The sequence below is a fragment of the Prionailurus viverrinus genome, chromosome D3, assembly GCF_022837055.1.
Source record: "Prionailurus viverrinus isolate Anna chromosome D3, UM_Priviv_1.0, whole genome shotgun sequence".
NCBI classification, from domain to species: domain Eukaryota; kingdom Metazoa; phylum Chordata; class Mammalia; order Carnivora; family Felidae; genus Prionailurus; species Prionailurus viverrinus.
The window spans coordinates 41,911,599-41,927,913 of NC_062572.1; the positions used below are offsets into that span (position 1 = coordinate 41,911,599).

Consider the following 16,315-nt stretch of genomic DNA (forward strand, 5'->3'; position numbering starts at 1 on the left):
ATAAAAGTATTAAATACATATTAGGAAAAAAAAGGAATCAGATTTGGTTAAAAGCAATTAAATGCTAAAGAGTTAGAAACAAAGTTGTTCAGAGGCACCTGGATAGCTCAGATGGTTAAGCATCTGGCTTCAGCTCAGGTCCTGGTCTCATGAGTTGCAGCCCCTGCATCAGGTTCTGCACTGAAGGCACAGAACCTGCTTTGGATCCTCTGTCCCCCTCTCTATCTGCCCCTTCCCCACATACACTCTCTATCTCTCAAAAATAAATAAACTTTAAAAAGAGAAACAAAGTTGGTCAGAAATATTGAAAGGGAAAGATAGATCAATGCATCCCAGGGAAATGAAAACCAAAAAAAGAGAGCTGGCATCATAATCAGTCAAGGATGAATTCAACGAAAGAAATTTGAAAAAAGATAAAGAGGGGAATTTTATCATGGTAAAAGAATAAAGATATAACTGTCATAAATCTTTATGGATCAGGGCATCTGGGTGGCTCAGTCAGTTAAACGTCTGACATCAACTCAGGTCATGATCTTGAGGTTCATGAGTTGGAGCCCCACTCAGGCCCTGTGCCAACGGCTCAGAGCCTGGAGCCTGCTTCAGATTCTGTCTCCTTCTCTCTCTGTCCCTCCCCCGCTCATGCTCTGTCTCTCTCTGTCTCTCAAAAATAAATAAATGCTAAAAAAATTAAATGTCAATTAATTAATCTTTATGGATCAAATTTTATATTATTGACATACATGAAAAAATGCAAATGCAAATGCAAAGAGGATGAACATAAAGACAGTATTACTAGGAGACATTAACTCTTGGAAACTCATTTCCAATTCATCTTTGTAAAATAAATATATGAGAATAGCCAGTGGGGACACCTGGGTGGCTCAGTTGGTTGGGTGTCCGGATGACTCTTGATTTCGACTCAGGTCATGATCTCACGGTAGGTGGGTTCCAGCCCCAGGGTCAGGATCTGCACTGACAGTGTGGAGCCTGCTTGGGATTCTCTCTCTCTCCCTCTCTCTGTCTCTGCTACTTCCTGGCTCGCACTCTCTCTCCCTCTCAAAATAAATAAATCTCTTGCTCTCAAAATAAATAAATAAATAAATAATAATAAAAAAAGGAAACAACAAGGAAAAAATATGCAAAAAAACCAAAAAGCTAATAAAGAAGAAAATTGAGGGAGACTAGTCCTACCAGATATGAGCATCTATTATAAAACTTCAATAACTGACCAGTGGAGTTGATTAAAGAGTCCAGAAATAGAACCAAAGATACAGAAGTATTTTTAGATGACAAAAATCCATGGAACAAGAGTAATTATTCAATAAATTGTGTCAGTTTAATTGGTTAACCATTTAGGGGGGAAAATAAGTTTCAGTTCCTGCCTTATTCCAAAAATAATTCAAGACAGAATTTAATGTAAAATATAAAGCAAATAAAATGTGGGAACATTTTAAATACATAATTTTGAAGAGGAACTTCTTTCTAAGCAGATTATGCTACCGCAAGCCAAAAACCTAAAAGACATGCATTTAATTTGATAACAATGTAAGAAATTTCAGTTTAGCTAAAAATCATAAATACGGTTTTTAAAAAACAAGAAACAAAATTGGGGAAATATTTGCCATACACATTCCTGAGAAGGGCTAATTTCATCAATAGACTTAAAAATTCTTACTAAAGAAGAGTTTGGTAAAATCGAATTTGTGGAATGTGTGAGTAAACACACTACCAACTCCTAAAACCTTTTTGTTTTGTTTTGGGTTTGTTGTTGTTGTACTGAGAGAGAGACAGAGAGACAGAGAGAGAGAGAGAGAAGTGGGGCTCACCCAATTCAAGGCTCAAGATCACCTGATTTGGGACTTGAACTAAGGAACGGTGAGATCATGATCTGAGCAAAGTCAGATGCTTAACAACTGAGCCACCCAGGTGCCCTGTTTTGGTTTTGAATAGCTTTATTGAGATATAGTATGTATGTATGTATGTATGATATAGTATGTATGACATATAATAAAGCAAACAGATTTAAACAATTTGATCAGTTTTGATAGAGTATAAACCATGGCCACGTGAAAATAATGTATTATCACCTCCAAAGTTTTCTTGTGTCCCTGTAATTTCTCTCTCCCTTGTTCTCTTCCCCATCCTCAGTCCCCAGGCAACCAGCAGTTTTTTCATCCCTATCAATTAGTTTGCAGTTTTATAATTTTATATAAATGGGATTATACAGTATATACTCTTTGGTTGTCTGGCATCTTTAACTCAGCGTAAATATTTTGAGATTTATCTATGTTGCTGCATGTATCAATAGTTCATTCTTTTTTTAAGTCGCTGATTAGTATTCCATTGTATAGTACTGTATATTTGTAGATGATGTCTGTTATTGGTGATTAGTATTCCACTTATAGATATGATTTGTTTAGCCATTCACCTGTTGATAGTCATTTGGGTCATTTCCAGTTTGAGGCTATTAAACCTGGAGCTGCTTGCTGTGAGTATTAGTGTGTAAGTCTGGTAAGGACATATGCCTTTATTTCTCTTAGATAAATACTTGTGGGTGGTATATCCCAATATGTAAGGTTATCCAAGATTTATTACTCATTAAACATTAAATATAGCATGTATACTTTGATCTCATTCATGTACATTTAAAAAATACATATGCTTTTGTAGGTACTTCAACACCAACTTCACAGTTTGGCTGAATTCCAAATGGCTGGCTGTTAAAATCAATATACAGTTAAAACTAAGACTGAAACAGATTATACCATCACAGAATGAACGTCTGGGTTGCTACAAGAATAAGTCTGAATTTTTATTTAAAAATTCAAATATTATGGGGCACCTGGCTGGCTCCTTGGGAAGAACATGCGACTCTTGATCTCTGGGTTGTGAGTTTGAGCCCCATGTTAAGTGTAGAGACTACTAAAAATTTTAAATAAACTTAAAAAATAAATAAACAAATGAAAAGTCAAATATTAGTTAAATATTTAGCAGACACATCTTTAAAGATTGCCATCATGGTTCAGGAACAGTGCTTTCCCCAGTGGGGTCAGTGGGTCAGCAGCTCCTGTGGTCATGGTACTGCACATTTGTAACAGGTAAATTAGGTGTTCTTTTTCAACCAGCTGCTTTAATAACATCTTGATGTGTGTGTGTGTGTGTGTGTGTGTGTGTGTGTGTAGCATAATACAATTTAGGAAGTAGTTTTTCAGTAGCATGTTTTCTAGAAGGAAATTTGTACCTAAGATTTATAGAGTGGGCAACTGTCCAGAATCTTTTTACTTCAATTATTGAAAATCAGACAAGATGAGTCACATTCAGGGTGGTATGGCCAGAGACAAAAATGATTAGCAGTCGATAGGGGTCAATTCAACAAGATTCTGTTTAAAGTTTTGAGTTTGATAGACTCAAAGCTATAAAGAATTGTCTCTTATAAAGAATTGTACTCTCATCAAACCTTTTTTTTAAATTGTGGTAAAATACACACGACATAAAATTTACTACGTTATAACCATGTGTAAGTGTATATAGTTCAGTGATAGTGAGTATATTCACATTGTTGTGCGACCACCACCACCATCCATCTCCAGAATTTTTGTCATCTTGCAAAACTGAACTTCTCTACCCATTAAACAATAACTTCCCGTTCTTCTTTGCCCACAGTCCCTGGTGACCACCATTCATTCCACTTTCCATGTCTATGAATTTAACTACTCTAGATACTTCATAAAAGTAGAATCATACAGTATTTGCCCTTTTGTGATTGGCTTATTTCACTTAGCATCATGTCCTCAAAGTTCATCCATGGTGCCCGCCCTTTTGAAGTTTCAAGAGTGAGAACAAAATGTGTTTGGGGTACCTCCTTTTTCTCTATATCTCTACATAATCTTTATTATGTCTAAATATGTCAGGTTATTATTACATGTGATATTGGAGTTTTCCTTCTTTGGAAAATCTGAAGTGATAACAAAGCTGCCATTCTGCATTTAATTCATCTTTACAAGATGTGAAGAATTCTTGAATAGATTTTTTTCTTGTAATAATCATGGCCTAATTGGAATTAAATAATAAATAATTAATCAAAATTCTTTCTCCTGTTTTTTTTTTTTTTACCTTTATTTATTTTTGAGAAACAGAGACAAAGTGTGAGCAGGGGAGGGGCAGAGAGAGAAGGAGACACAGAATCTGAAACAGGCTCCAGGTTCTGAGCAAGCAGTCAGCACAAAGTCTCATGCGGGGCTCAAACCCACGAGTTGTGAGATCATGACCTGAGCCGGAGTCGGACACTCAACCGACTGAGCCACCGAGGTGCCCCTTAATCAAAATTCTTAAGAGCTATCTTATTCACTCACTTCACCAAACAAGTTTGCAGATACTAGAATTTTGATACTCTCTAATCTTGATTATTGTCCTTAAAATTTATACTTATTTTTTATAAACATTTGTGGACTCAAAAAGGACTTACTTTCTATCCTTTCCTAAAGTTCTCAAACTCTGCCTTAATTATTTGCACTGACTGTTAATCTATTGCCTTATTTATTTAATTAGTTGAAAAATCTTGGGGTACCTGGGTGGCTTAGTCAGTTAAGTGTCTGACTTCGGCTTGGGTCATGATCTCCCGCTTCATGAGTTTGAGCCCACATCAGGCTGTCTTCTGTCAGCAAAGAGCCCACTTCAGATCCTCTGTCCTCCTCACTCTGCCCCTTCCCTGCTTGCTCTCTGTCTCTCTTTCAAAAATAATAAACATTTGAAAAAAAGAAAAGAAAAACAGAAAATTCCTAATGATGACTTTTGTTCACAAACTTAACTTTTACAACATTAATTATTACACTATTATTATTATTATTATTATTATTATTATTACAATGGTAAATACACACTTTAACTGAAAGAATTTCAACATAAAACACTTGGGGAGATATTTCCATCCAAATTATACCTAGAATGCCTCCTATGTTTAAAAGTGATTGTTCAGATATTAGCAACCAATGACTTGCCTTGTTTGGATCATGGGTGTTTTATGCTGATTAGCCATGATAATAGCCTAATCTGAAATGGCAAACCTTTTCCATAAAAGGCTGGAAATGAAATACTTTTGGCTTTGTAGCCAAGCTTCTGTTGCAACTACTCAACCCTGCCACCTATCGTGAAAGCAGCCAAAGACAATTATATAAAGGCATAGGTGTGGTGGATCTCAATAAAACTTTATTTACACAGGGCGCCTGGGTTGGCTCAGTCTGTTAAGCTAAGTCCCGCTCAGGTCATGATCTCACAGTCTGTGGTTTGAGCCCTGCTTCTGGTTCTGTGCTGACAGCTCAGAGCCTGGAGCCTGCTTAGGATTCTGTGCCACCCTCTCTCTGTTCCTCCCCTGCTCATGCTCTGTCTCTCAAAAATATATAAAATAAATATTTTAAAAAATATTAAAAAAAATAAAAATAAACCTTATTTACAAAACAAAAGAAAAGCCAGATTTGGCTTGAGGCTGATAAATTGCAGACAACCGCTCCCTTCCCCACCCCCTTCCCCAACCTCACCCTCCCCAATTTGATAATTGGTCGTGCACAAGTCTGAGAATGCCAGGGTTCTCTATGAGTTGGCATTTGACTCTTCAGATTTCCACAGGCCAAAGTTGAAACCAAATCGCAGAATTTGGCAGAACTCTTAGGCCAAACTGATGTACAGAGCTTCTAGAATACATGCCAGTATAAGCATTACGAAACTTTTGGATAGATAAATAATTGTCAGTCTTGGGTTCCTCTGGGGAGTGGAGAGGAGGCTGGGGTAGGAAACTTTTCTTTTTCCATCCTTGTTTACTCTATGAATTGTTATCATGTGCATTTTATTACTTTAAAACAAAGTCAAGGAACATTTCCTCACTGAATGACTTGGGATACATAGAATCAGACAGCTTGATGTTTTCTCTCAAATACTTGCTGTTGTGGCATTTTCTTTTTAACTAGAAGATTAGAAATTCCCTTGTGATGATAATATGTGGCAACTCTTACTTAGGTTAATATGACTTAGTCTGTTTTTTGTCACACTACAGAATCAATCTGGGGGTGGGGGTGGGGGGTGAAGGGAGACAAAAGTTACAGACGTCCAGTTATAAAATAAATTATGGGCATGTAATGTATAGCATGTGACTATAGTTAATGATACTGTGTTGCATATTGAAAGTTAAGAAAGTAGATCTTAAAGGTCTTCATTACAATTTAAAAAAAAGTGTAACTTTGTAATGTGACAAATGTTAATTAGACTTAGTGATCATTTCATGAGATATACAATATACAAATATCCATTATGTTGTACACCTGAAATTAATATAATGTTATATGTCAATTGTACCTCAATTAAAAAGTAAAATATAATTAAAAAAAAGAACTCACAAAGTAAAAACATATCAACCTGGAATGCTAGCCAGTTCATGTGTTCAAGATGCTATAAGAAGCATAAACAAGGAACATGTAGGACTAGATAAAGATCACAAGGCATGAAAAGTTAATTTGGTTCATTGATTATGTTTTTAGTCTTATCACAGTGATCATATTCTTTTGTTTTTAAGTTTATTTATTTGTTTTGAGAGAGAGAAAGAGTGCATGCAGGGGAGGGGCACAGATTGAGGGAGAGACAGAGTCCCAAGCAGTCTCCACGTACTGTCAGCTCAGAGTCTAACATGGGGCTTGATCTCAGGAGCCAACCGTGAGATCATGACCTGAGCTGAAATCAAGAGTCAGATGCTTAACTGACTGAGCCACCCAGGTACCCCACAGTGATCATATTCTTGACAACAAATTTTTACCAAAAAAAGATTTTATAATTCTCGATAATACTGTGCTATAAATAAGAGTATTTATCAATAAACCTTGGAGAAATATTAGTGACTAAAGTGTCTTGAATACTTACAATGAGCCAGACATTATCTTAAGTGCTTACCATGAATTACCATAATCAGCGTTCACAGCATCCCTCTAAAGTGGGTGCTAATGTTAGCCTCATTTCACAGATAATACAAAATTAGGCTTAAAGAGGTTAGCAATTTTGTCCAAAACAAAATAGGTCCAACTATTAAGCTAACAAGTTCTTAGATTTGAACTTATGCCGCCTGATTTGAGTCCTTCTGACTCTCAGCATTTGACCCAGTGAGGAGAGGATGGAGTGGAAAATTCAGGAAGCCTTTCAAATGGGCTGTGGAATGCACTCGAGGACTTCCCAGTGTAGAAGGGGTGAGAAGATGGGAAGAGTTGCAAGGGGCACCAGGGGCACCTCCCTAAATGCCACTGGCTTAGAACATGGACTGAAGTTGGCATTCCGTTTGTGACCACATGTCATTTGGGAGCAAAGGGAACACACTACTATTCAAGTTTCATAAAACTCAGGTTTCAGAATTTTTCGGTGTTACTGGACGTGCTAACTGAAGAGTAATTGTAATGAAAAAAAAATCATCTTTAATTCAATTCCTCCTGTAACCTAAATGTTTTAAGGTGAAAACACTACACGGCTTTTCAAAATGCTTAAGAATGCCAGTAAACACACACTGAAAAGCAGGCTGAACTTGGGTGAGGGCCAGATGTGACAAAAGAGAAGAAACAACAGGCAGGCTCGGAGGGAAGTGATGAGTGCCGAAGCCAAGGAGAGAGGAGCCAGAATATTATCTGCAGAGCATGAAGCAATGTGTGCCGCTTGCAGTGCAGCTGTAAAGAGGAAATAACGTAAACATTTCAACAAGGAGTTTCCCTCAAATCCTTGAAAGCCTGTGTGTGTCCTCTGAATGACCGAAACCCATATAAAGATAATGTTCACAACCGAGACGGTACTCTGCTACAAACCAGGACTGTGTGAGATAAGCGGGCCAAGGAGACAGGAAGGTCAAGGGCATATGGATCGTGATGGCCCAGCAAGCGCTTGCCAACCTGTTTGAGTGTTACTCTCTTTTTACCTTTTCCTCTTTTTGGTGAAGTCTGGCTTCATAACTAAAAACAGAATACTGGAACTTGTAAATCATTTACAAATTTTACTTCCTTTTTTCTTGTCTAAGCTCCAATTCCTTCAGAGCCTGGCAACTCTATGGTCATTTCATTAATCTGGAAATCCAACGTAATTGGTCTGTGAACGGTGCCACGTATAGAAGTATTAACACCACACTCCTCCCCAGAGGTTAAATTTGTTGGAGTGCTTAACCACCGTGTTTTAAGGTCTCAGCCATTAAATGAAATAACACGTATTCAGATTACCAAGTGCCCACCAAGAATGAAAGTACACGGCAAGCCCACAGCGACTAGGGTCTGCAGTGAACGGAAGACACTGGATGTAGTTCAGAGATTCCTACACTCACTCTCCCTCAGAATTTCCCGAGGTTTCCTATCAAGCATATCCCAGGGCTCTTCTTCCAGAGATTCTGGTTTGAGGGGTCAGAACAAGAGACTATTTTTAACAAGCCCCCCCCCACCCCCCACCATGTGCTTTTGAGATTTGGGACTGGCTTTTGAGAATTACTCTTGGCAACTAATCTTCACCATCTCTGCCCCACTCCTATTACCCAGTCTTTACCCTGCCTCATTCCCCTGCCCCAGGGCCCTTCTGTCACCCTCCAGCTTCAGATTTATTCAAATGCATTAGTTTGACATTTAAAGCCCTTCTCCTTCCCTTTACACTTCTGTCCTATCAGATTTTATGTTTCCAACATGCTGGCAGTTTGTAGTTCTTGATGAGCCACGGTCGCTTTTCATTTTACATACTATGAACTCTTTCTTAAGTGCCCCACACTCTTCTCAACACCCACTCACCGGCCACCAACCAGCGACAGCACGCACACCCATCCCCACTCCCCCACTGCCCACTGGAGGACCCCCACATGCCTTTCCAGTCTAGACTTCGTCACCTCTTTGATCACCATACCCCTAGTTTAGTTTGGATGCTCCTGGTAGATGCTCCTATGTTACCCTAGCGCAGGTTCTGTTAACACTTATCAGACGATCCCACTCCTACACAGTTGTTAAAAATGTATTTTCCCCACTAGATTGTTAACTGTTTGTGGTCTTGCATCTCTACAGCCTAACACAGCTTATGGGCTACAGTAGGTTTCTCATACATGTTTATTAAATGAATAACTAAGTAAGTAACCTGATAAGGTAAACTATATGAGACATACACCATCTGCATTCTGTTCTTTCACCAGGCTCTTTTTTCTGGGCCATCTACAAAGAGGGAGAAGGGATCATGCTGGAGAATCTGGAAGGAATTGGAGAAAGCCCTGGATTCAAGTTCCAGAAAATTAGGTGAGTGTCCATCTAGTGGTGGCAGCAAGGAGGGAAGCAAGATGGCCTAACCAAAGGGTTATATACATCTTATATGCAGCTGCCTGGCTGCCTGAGGAGGGGGAGAAAAGAAGGTCTCCACAACCTGCTTCTTCGGTATCTCCTTCGTAGTCATTCATTTCCTCAATCCTTGCTACTCTAGCCTTAGTTCAGGTCCTTCCAAGAATATGGGCCTTTCAGTAACAGGAGCAGAAATGTATCATCCAGGCTCAACCAATACACATACCAAAGTCCTCACCATCTTTTCCATAGCACTATTACCAGGAGCCCCCCAAGCCCGTGGTATTCAAAAGCCATTTGCTTACATGGTAACATACCTTTGGCACTCATCCACCATTGTAGTCAAACTATAGTGTATAAACATGCCCCATTAATCCCTCTTCCATCTGAGTTAACGAGCAGGATTTTATTCCTCTTATGCAAAAGGAGAAATTGCGTTAGGGGACTACTATTAGATATACCCAGTGTTGTAGAATGTATTCTCTGGTTTTGATGATTATCAAGTGTTGTAATTTTTAATGGGAAATGCAGGCATAAATTCCAAATTTTTAAAAAGAGAGTATTTATGGTAAAATTAAGTCTTCTTCTCATTCCTGGCCCACGGCTACTCATTTACCCCCTCAAGAGCAACCAACTTCTTATATGTGTCTTTCCAGAGACATTTGATGCATTTATGTTTGCATGAATGCACGTGGGTGTGCCCACAGATGTAGAACAAACATTATGAATACGAATATGATTTCTCAATGTGGTATGAACTCTATCTGGACTCTACTTTCAACTGAGGCCACTGATTTCCATATGTGCCTGCCATTCCTGGCCTCTATGACACAATGTAGCATAAAGGCTGGGGAAACGCATTTGACCGCTGGCCACCACTTCCCCACAGGCTGTAGTCTGTCTGTTGGTCAGCCTCACTTCCGCTAGTCAGGAGGTTACCCGTTTTGCTGCCTACTTCCAATTTAGCCCAGATGCAAAGAAAGTAGGGCAACCTCTGTGTATTTTCTGAATCAAACACGTCTTTTCAAATAAAAGAACAGCGTGCCATGGAAGAATTTCAATATTGAGGTCTGTTTTGAAATATTCGAGCAAAGTAGCAAAATGGTGAAGGTGACAGGCATCTGGAACACAGGTGGAAAAAGGGGGAAAAAAATCACAACAAAAATCATATGCATATAAAGATGGATATGTACTGAAAAGCAAAAATACTAACCTCTTCCATCCCCACAATTGTGGTGGGAGTACAAATGCTTGCGTTTCATCTCTTTAAAGTGATTTTGTCTGTTTCCTCTTTGTAATAATTTGATCACACCCATTTACCCTCGATTTCACTTTATTCACTCCATTCTTGGTCAATCCTGCCAACTTGTAGGGCTAGCCTGGATTTGCACATCTTTCCAAGACGACCATCTTGGATGGGTGAAGGGTTTTCCTTCCTCCCCTTTCTGGGGAGTACATGGTGGATTTGCTTCAGATCAGCTGCTCAAATACTATTCATGGATCTCCCATTCTGCATGGAAAGACAATTAGATAAAGAGAGGTCCCTGCTCTCCTTGGGTTGATGTTGTGGAAGAGGTTGGAGCTATAGACTCTTTCTGTCTTTTAATAGGGAAAGAAATAGGCAGACTCATAAACAAAGTAGGGGGGGGAAATGTTACATGAATGTGACATAGTTCAAGAAGCGTGCTACAAAAAAAATCCCTGGTTCTCTTAAACACCTGAAATGAGGGTAAGGAGAGAGACTGAGACATAAATCTTTTTTCTGGGGAAGTTTCTCAGAATCACTGATGAAAAATTCGCCATTATGATTGTTTTCTGAGATTGCTGTCTTTCTTCCCATGAATGTAGGCATTGTTCCCTCTTGGCTTCTCTGTTTACAGATTCTTGTCTCTTTGTATGTACTTTTCAAGGTTTGGGCCTCAAAGGTGTAAAAACTCTGTGTGGGGAAAAGTGAGAGGGAGGGTGTTGAGCTCAAGGGCAATTTGAAAACAAAGGGGTAAAGTGGCCAGTTTTACTGCCTGATAAACTGGGTGAGGGGAAGGAGGTCGTGGAAGCTTCCGAGAGCCTGGAGGAGGAGGCTCCTTCTGCCACAAATGGCTATGATGGCCTCCAGGGAGATTTGAGAGATTAGAGGCCTTAATCTTCTGACCTGAGAAGTGGGGACTCTTTTCTCTCTCTCTCTCTCTCTCTCTCTCTCTCTCTCTCTCTCTGTGTCTCTCTCTCTCCCTCTCTCTCTCTCAGTGACTTTCAGCAAGTGGACCCACCTCTCAACTGCTTATAACCTGGTAGGAACCTAACTAGAGAATATGCTGAATTTATTTTTCTATCTCCAAAATAAGCAGGAAATCTTAATTGTTTTAAGTTTTACTTATTTATTTTGAGACAGAGAGAGAAAGAGAGAGGGCATGAGCAGGGGAGGGACAGAAAGAGGGAGAGAGAGAGGAAGCGGGGTGGAGCCTGGGGCTCAGTCTCTCAACCCGAGATCATGACCTGAGCTGAAATCAAGAGTAGGTTGCTTAACCGAGTGAGCAACCCAGGCACCCCTTGAATATTTTCAATGTAACTTTTAATATCGAGGTTTTTCAGGGTGCCTGGGTGGCTCAGTCGGTTAAGCCTCTGGAGGACTTCGGCTCAGGTCATGATTTCACGGCTTGTGAGTTTGAGTCCCTTGTTGGGCTCTGTGCTGACAGCTCAGAGCCTGGAGCCTCTTCAGATTCTGTGTCTCCCTCTCTCTCTGCCCCTCCCTTATTCACACTCTGTCTCTGTCTCTGTCTCTGTCTCTGTCTCTGTCTCTGTCTCAGTCTCTGTCTCTCTCAAAAATAAAATAAACATTAAAAATAAATAAATAATAAAATTGAGGTTTTTCTCTTTTACATGTTTACTTGAGTTCTTAGCTACCGTTGTTTGCAGGTCTGAAGGAAACAATGGTAGTGCTGGGAAAACAAACATCACTGTCAGAGCAAGCATTTTGTAAAAACCACCTTTTTCCTCTTTGGTGAGCTGTTAGGCCATCAGCTGTAGCCTCAGCACGGCCACAGAGCACAGCTGTGTTTGGGGTTCTCTAAAGGGAGAGAACCAACCTTTCTTACCTGGATCCAGAGTACTAGGTGGTCTGACACTTCTAGGAGGGCCCGAGGAGGGTCAGAATATTTATGTCGCCCACAGCACTGGGACATAATATCTGAGTGGGTAAATAAGAACTGAATAAATAGATCACACCTAAGAAGATAACTTGAGGGGCACCTGGGTGGCTCCGTCGGTTAAGCGTGTGCCTTCAACTCAGGTCAAGCCCCACATTGGGCCCTGTGCTACCAGCTCAGAGCCTGGGGCCTGCTTCAGATTCTGTCTCTCTCTCTCTCTGCCCCTCCCCCACTCTCTCTCTCTCTCTCTCTCTCTCTCTCTCTCTCTCAAAAATAAATAAACATTAACAAATTTTTTTTTTTTTTTTTTTTTTTTAAATTTAACGTTTATTTTTTTGAGACAGAGAGAGACAGAGCATGAACGGGGGAGGGTCAGAGAGAGGGAGACACAGAATCTGAAACAGGCTCCAGGCTCTGACTGTCAGCACAGAGCCCGACGCGGGGCTCAAACTCATGGACCTCGAGATCATGACCTGAGCCGAAGTCGGCCGCTCAACCGACTGAGCCACCCAGGTGCCCCAACATTAACAAATTTTTAAAAAAAGAAGATAACTTGAGAAAAGCACAATGAGCACAACCTCCTAAAATGAGCCATTGTCAGTCTACACTCAGATTATTACAAAATGTGAATAAAGTATTCACATTCAGTTTTGCTGTGCTAGTTAGCATCATCCGTGAGGAAATATGCTTCATCATCATGTTCGTTCAGAACGGGTGTCTGAAAGGCAGTATTGTACGCTGGGAGCAACGTCAACTGTAGCACAAGCGGGACCAGTAAAAGATTCGGTTGGCTTCCCACAAGACTTGTGGAAACAACTTTTTCTATCTAAACACACCCACTCATACACACCCCACAACATACTCCTGGTATCCTGCCAGAACACTTCAGATCTCTCAACCTCATTTCTGGGTCTGACAGTATTTCCAAGAGGTAAGTAGAGGCAGGGAGCAGCTGCACTGAGAAGCTGTCTCATGGTCATTTGTGCAGGGGCTGATCTTTATATGCTTAGATTGTGTGACTTAATGGAGCATCTTACAGGGAATTAATAGAAATAGCTGGCAACATTCTTGACATACTAATAGTATTCATATACAGAGCATGATTTTACAAAGTATTTTCATACCCATCCACTGGCTCTGTGTCTCAGCCTTCTCAGCTCTAAAATAGAAGTGATAATAATAATACTGACTCGCACAAGATGACACCGCCAGTAAGTGGAGGAGTTAGGTTTTATGAGAGCAAAGGCCATAATCTTACTTTTGACAAAAGTCCTTTTTCTTCAGTGTGAAAACAACCAGAGCATTGCTGAGATCTTGGCATTTTTCTGTACACTCAATACATGTTTGTAAGTGGATGAATGATTGATGGAAAGAATGAATGAATGATACAGCTTTGTAAAAAGGAGTCCGAGAGATTGCTCCCTGGATTTTGGGGTTCACAAAATAATATGAATTTCACTGCAATAGACTTTGTTATTCTATCTCTTTAAGAAACAATTTTGACAATGTTACAGCATTATTGGGATGAATACTCTACAAATTTATACTCCTGCTTTATCACTTTCAAGTTCATTAAGGAATAAGTTACTACACTACCTAAGAATAATAGTGCCATCTAGTGACACTTACGGTTATTGTCTCTAAAATTGCATATGACAAGAGTGTGATGTGTGCCATCTGTGATCCTCAGCACTTTTCTGTCCAAGAAAACTTTTCTCAAAATTTCAGTATGTGATAGACTTTTACATCCTCATTCATATTTCCCAGATGACATATTTACACACCCTATTCCTGTCAGATTTTCAAACACTGTTTATCTTTTAAGACCTATCAGTTTTGAGAGGCAACACCAACCAACACAATTACTTTTCAGGATGAACAATATTAAATATGTACAGTGATTGTAAGACATCTTGTTTTCAAAAGCATTGAAGTGTAAAAAAAAGTCCATTTACGATCAAGGAAATTCATCATTTAAGTATTTATTCATATATGTATTGCTGAACTTTAAAATTTATTTTATACAATTATTTTATTAGGAAAGATAATCCACTAAATGTATAAATATAATTTAATTTTTAAAATATTAATGGCTTTCATATATATGATAGTATAGTCACATAAATTTACAAATTAGAAAAAAACTTTGGTCAGGCTACTGGCATTATTTAATTAGGAAATGGTAGGTTTCATGAGAAGCACTCCATCTCACTCAAAAAGCTTAGAAGCTAGTCTTGGCTCAGACACTGTCCAGTTATATCAAGTTGAGCAAGTCAGGGAACTTCTGTAACTCAGTATTCTCACCTGTAAAACTGGTTAACAATGCCTACCTTATCCACCTCCTAGAGTTTTGAATCTTCTTTGATGATGGTAAGAAACTAAATGGTGTTATTCCCAGTAATCATTTTCCTGGGAGGGCAGGTTCTGGAACTAGACTGCCAGAACTCAACAGCCCCATTGCCCACCAGCTGTGTAACCTTGGGAAGGTACTTCTCTGCTCCTCAGTGCTTCATTTTTAGAACAGGAGTAATACAAATACAGTCCCTATCTCAAAGGGCAGTAGGGTAACATGCTTAGTACATAGTAAACATTCAGCACAGTTTCAACTGCATGATTATACACAAACATCCACACATCCCCAGTGTGATAGCCAGAAGATCAACTGTCAACTTAAGAGACCATCACTATGTGATTCTCAAAAAAGAGAACGATACTGTGTAGAGTTTTCATTTATTTATTGACCAGAAAAGAACAAGGTCCTAACCTAGGTGCCTTCTATTCCCGGATTCCACAACTCTCTTTATAGATACTATAGGAAACAGAATGGGATAGGCAGGTCAACATAAGATATTAAGAACAACTGATTTTTAAAAAGCTTGATGGCAGTTAGAATAATATTAGGGAGACAGCGACAAGGCAGGGTTGAAGGAGATGAAATAGACAAGGAGAGATGTTTTACAACCACCTCCTCTACTATTTAGGTAGTCTGAGCCGCCCTTGTGTCTTACCTGGATGACAGCGGTAGTCTCCTAACTGGAAACCTTATTGTTTTTGTTTCTACTCTAGCCCCTCCTTTCTTTCCTTTCCTTTCCTTTCCTCTCCTTTCCTCTCCGCTTCTCCCCTCCTCTGTCCTCTCTTTTCTTTTCTTTTAAGTAGGCTTCACACCCAGCACGGAGCCCAACGCAGGGCTTGAACTCAAGACCCTGAGATCATGACCTGAGCTGAGAGCAAGAGTCAGACCCTTAACTGACTGAGCCACCCAGACGCTCCTTGCCCCTCCTTTCCATACACAGCAGCAAGGTTAAGTTTTTAAAAATCTCACATTTCTTCACTGCCCAAAGCCCTAGGATTCCGCACTTAGACTAAACAGCAAATACCACCCTTGTCCTTCTGTGCTCTCCCAATGCTCTTGCTATAGCATGCCCTGAAAGGAGTCTTGTGAGTGGTAAGAGGGGAACCTCTTTCTTGTCATGCGGATCTCTGCTTAATGTCACTTCTCAGAGGCCCTCTGCTACACTTGCTCTGTTCTTTGTCCCACAGCACTTATGTGATATGGCTTACTGACCCTGCCTCTCATCAGTGAATGTGAGCTCCAAGAGGGCAGCACCTTTGTCCTGCCCCCCCCCCCCAGTTACCCCCAAAACTTAGAACCATGCCTGGCAGGGACACCTGAGTGGCTCAGTCAGTTTAGCATCCGACTTTGACTCAGATCATGATCTCAGTTCGTGGGTTTGAGCCCCACGTGGGGTTCTGTGCTGACCGCTCAAGAGCCTAGAGTCTGCTTCAGATTCTGTGTCTCCCTATCTTTCTGCCCTTCCCCCACTCGTGCTGTTTCTCTCTCAAATATAAATGTTAAAAAAA

At 40.0% G+C, this 16,315-nt stretch overlaps 1 protein-coding gene and 1 long non-coding RNA gene across 2 annotated transcripts in view; both read left to right on the forward strand.

Moving 5' to 3' along the window:
* LOC125149162 (uncharacterized) overlaps window positions 1-9,253 on the forward strand; it is a 135,695-nt gene extending 126,442 nt beyond the window's left edge. The window contains exon 5 of the long non-coding RNA XR_007145826.1: window positions 9,176-9,253. This is a non-coding gene — a long non-coding RNA (uncharacterized LOC125149162). The remainder of the gene's footprint in view (window positions 1-9,175) is intronic.
* A 3-nt stretch (window positions 9,254-9,256) lies between these two features.
* MYOM1 (myomesin 1) overlaps window positions 9,257-16,315 on the forward strand; it is a 207,696-nt gene continuing 200,637 nt past the window's right edge. The window contains exon 1 of the mRNA XM_047827904.1: window positions 9,257-9,275. The gene's annotated coding sequence lies outside the window, so the exon portion shown is untranslated. The remainder of the gene's footprint in view (window positions 9,276-16,315) is intronic.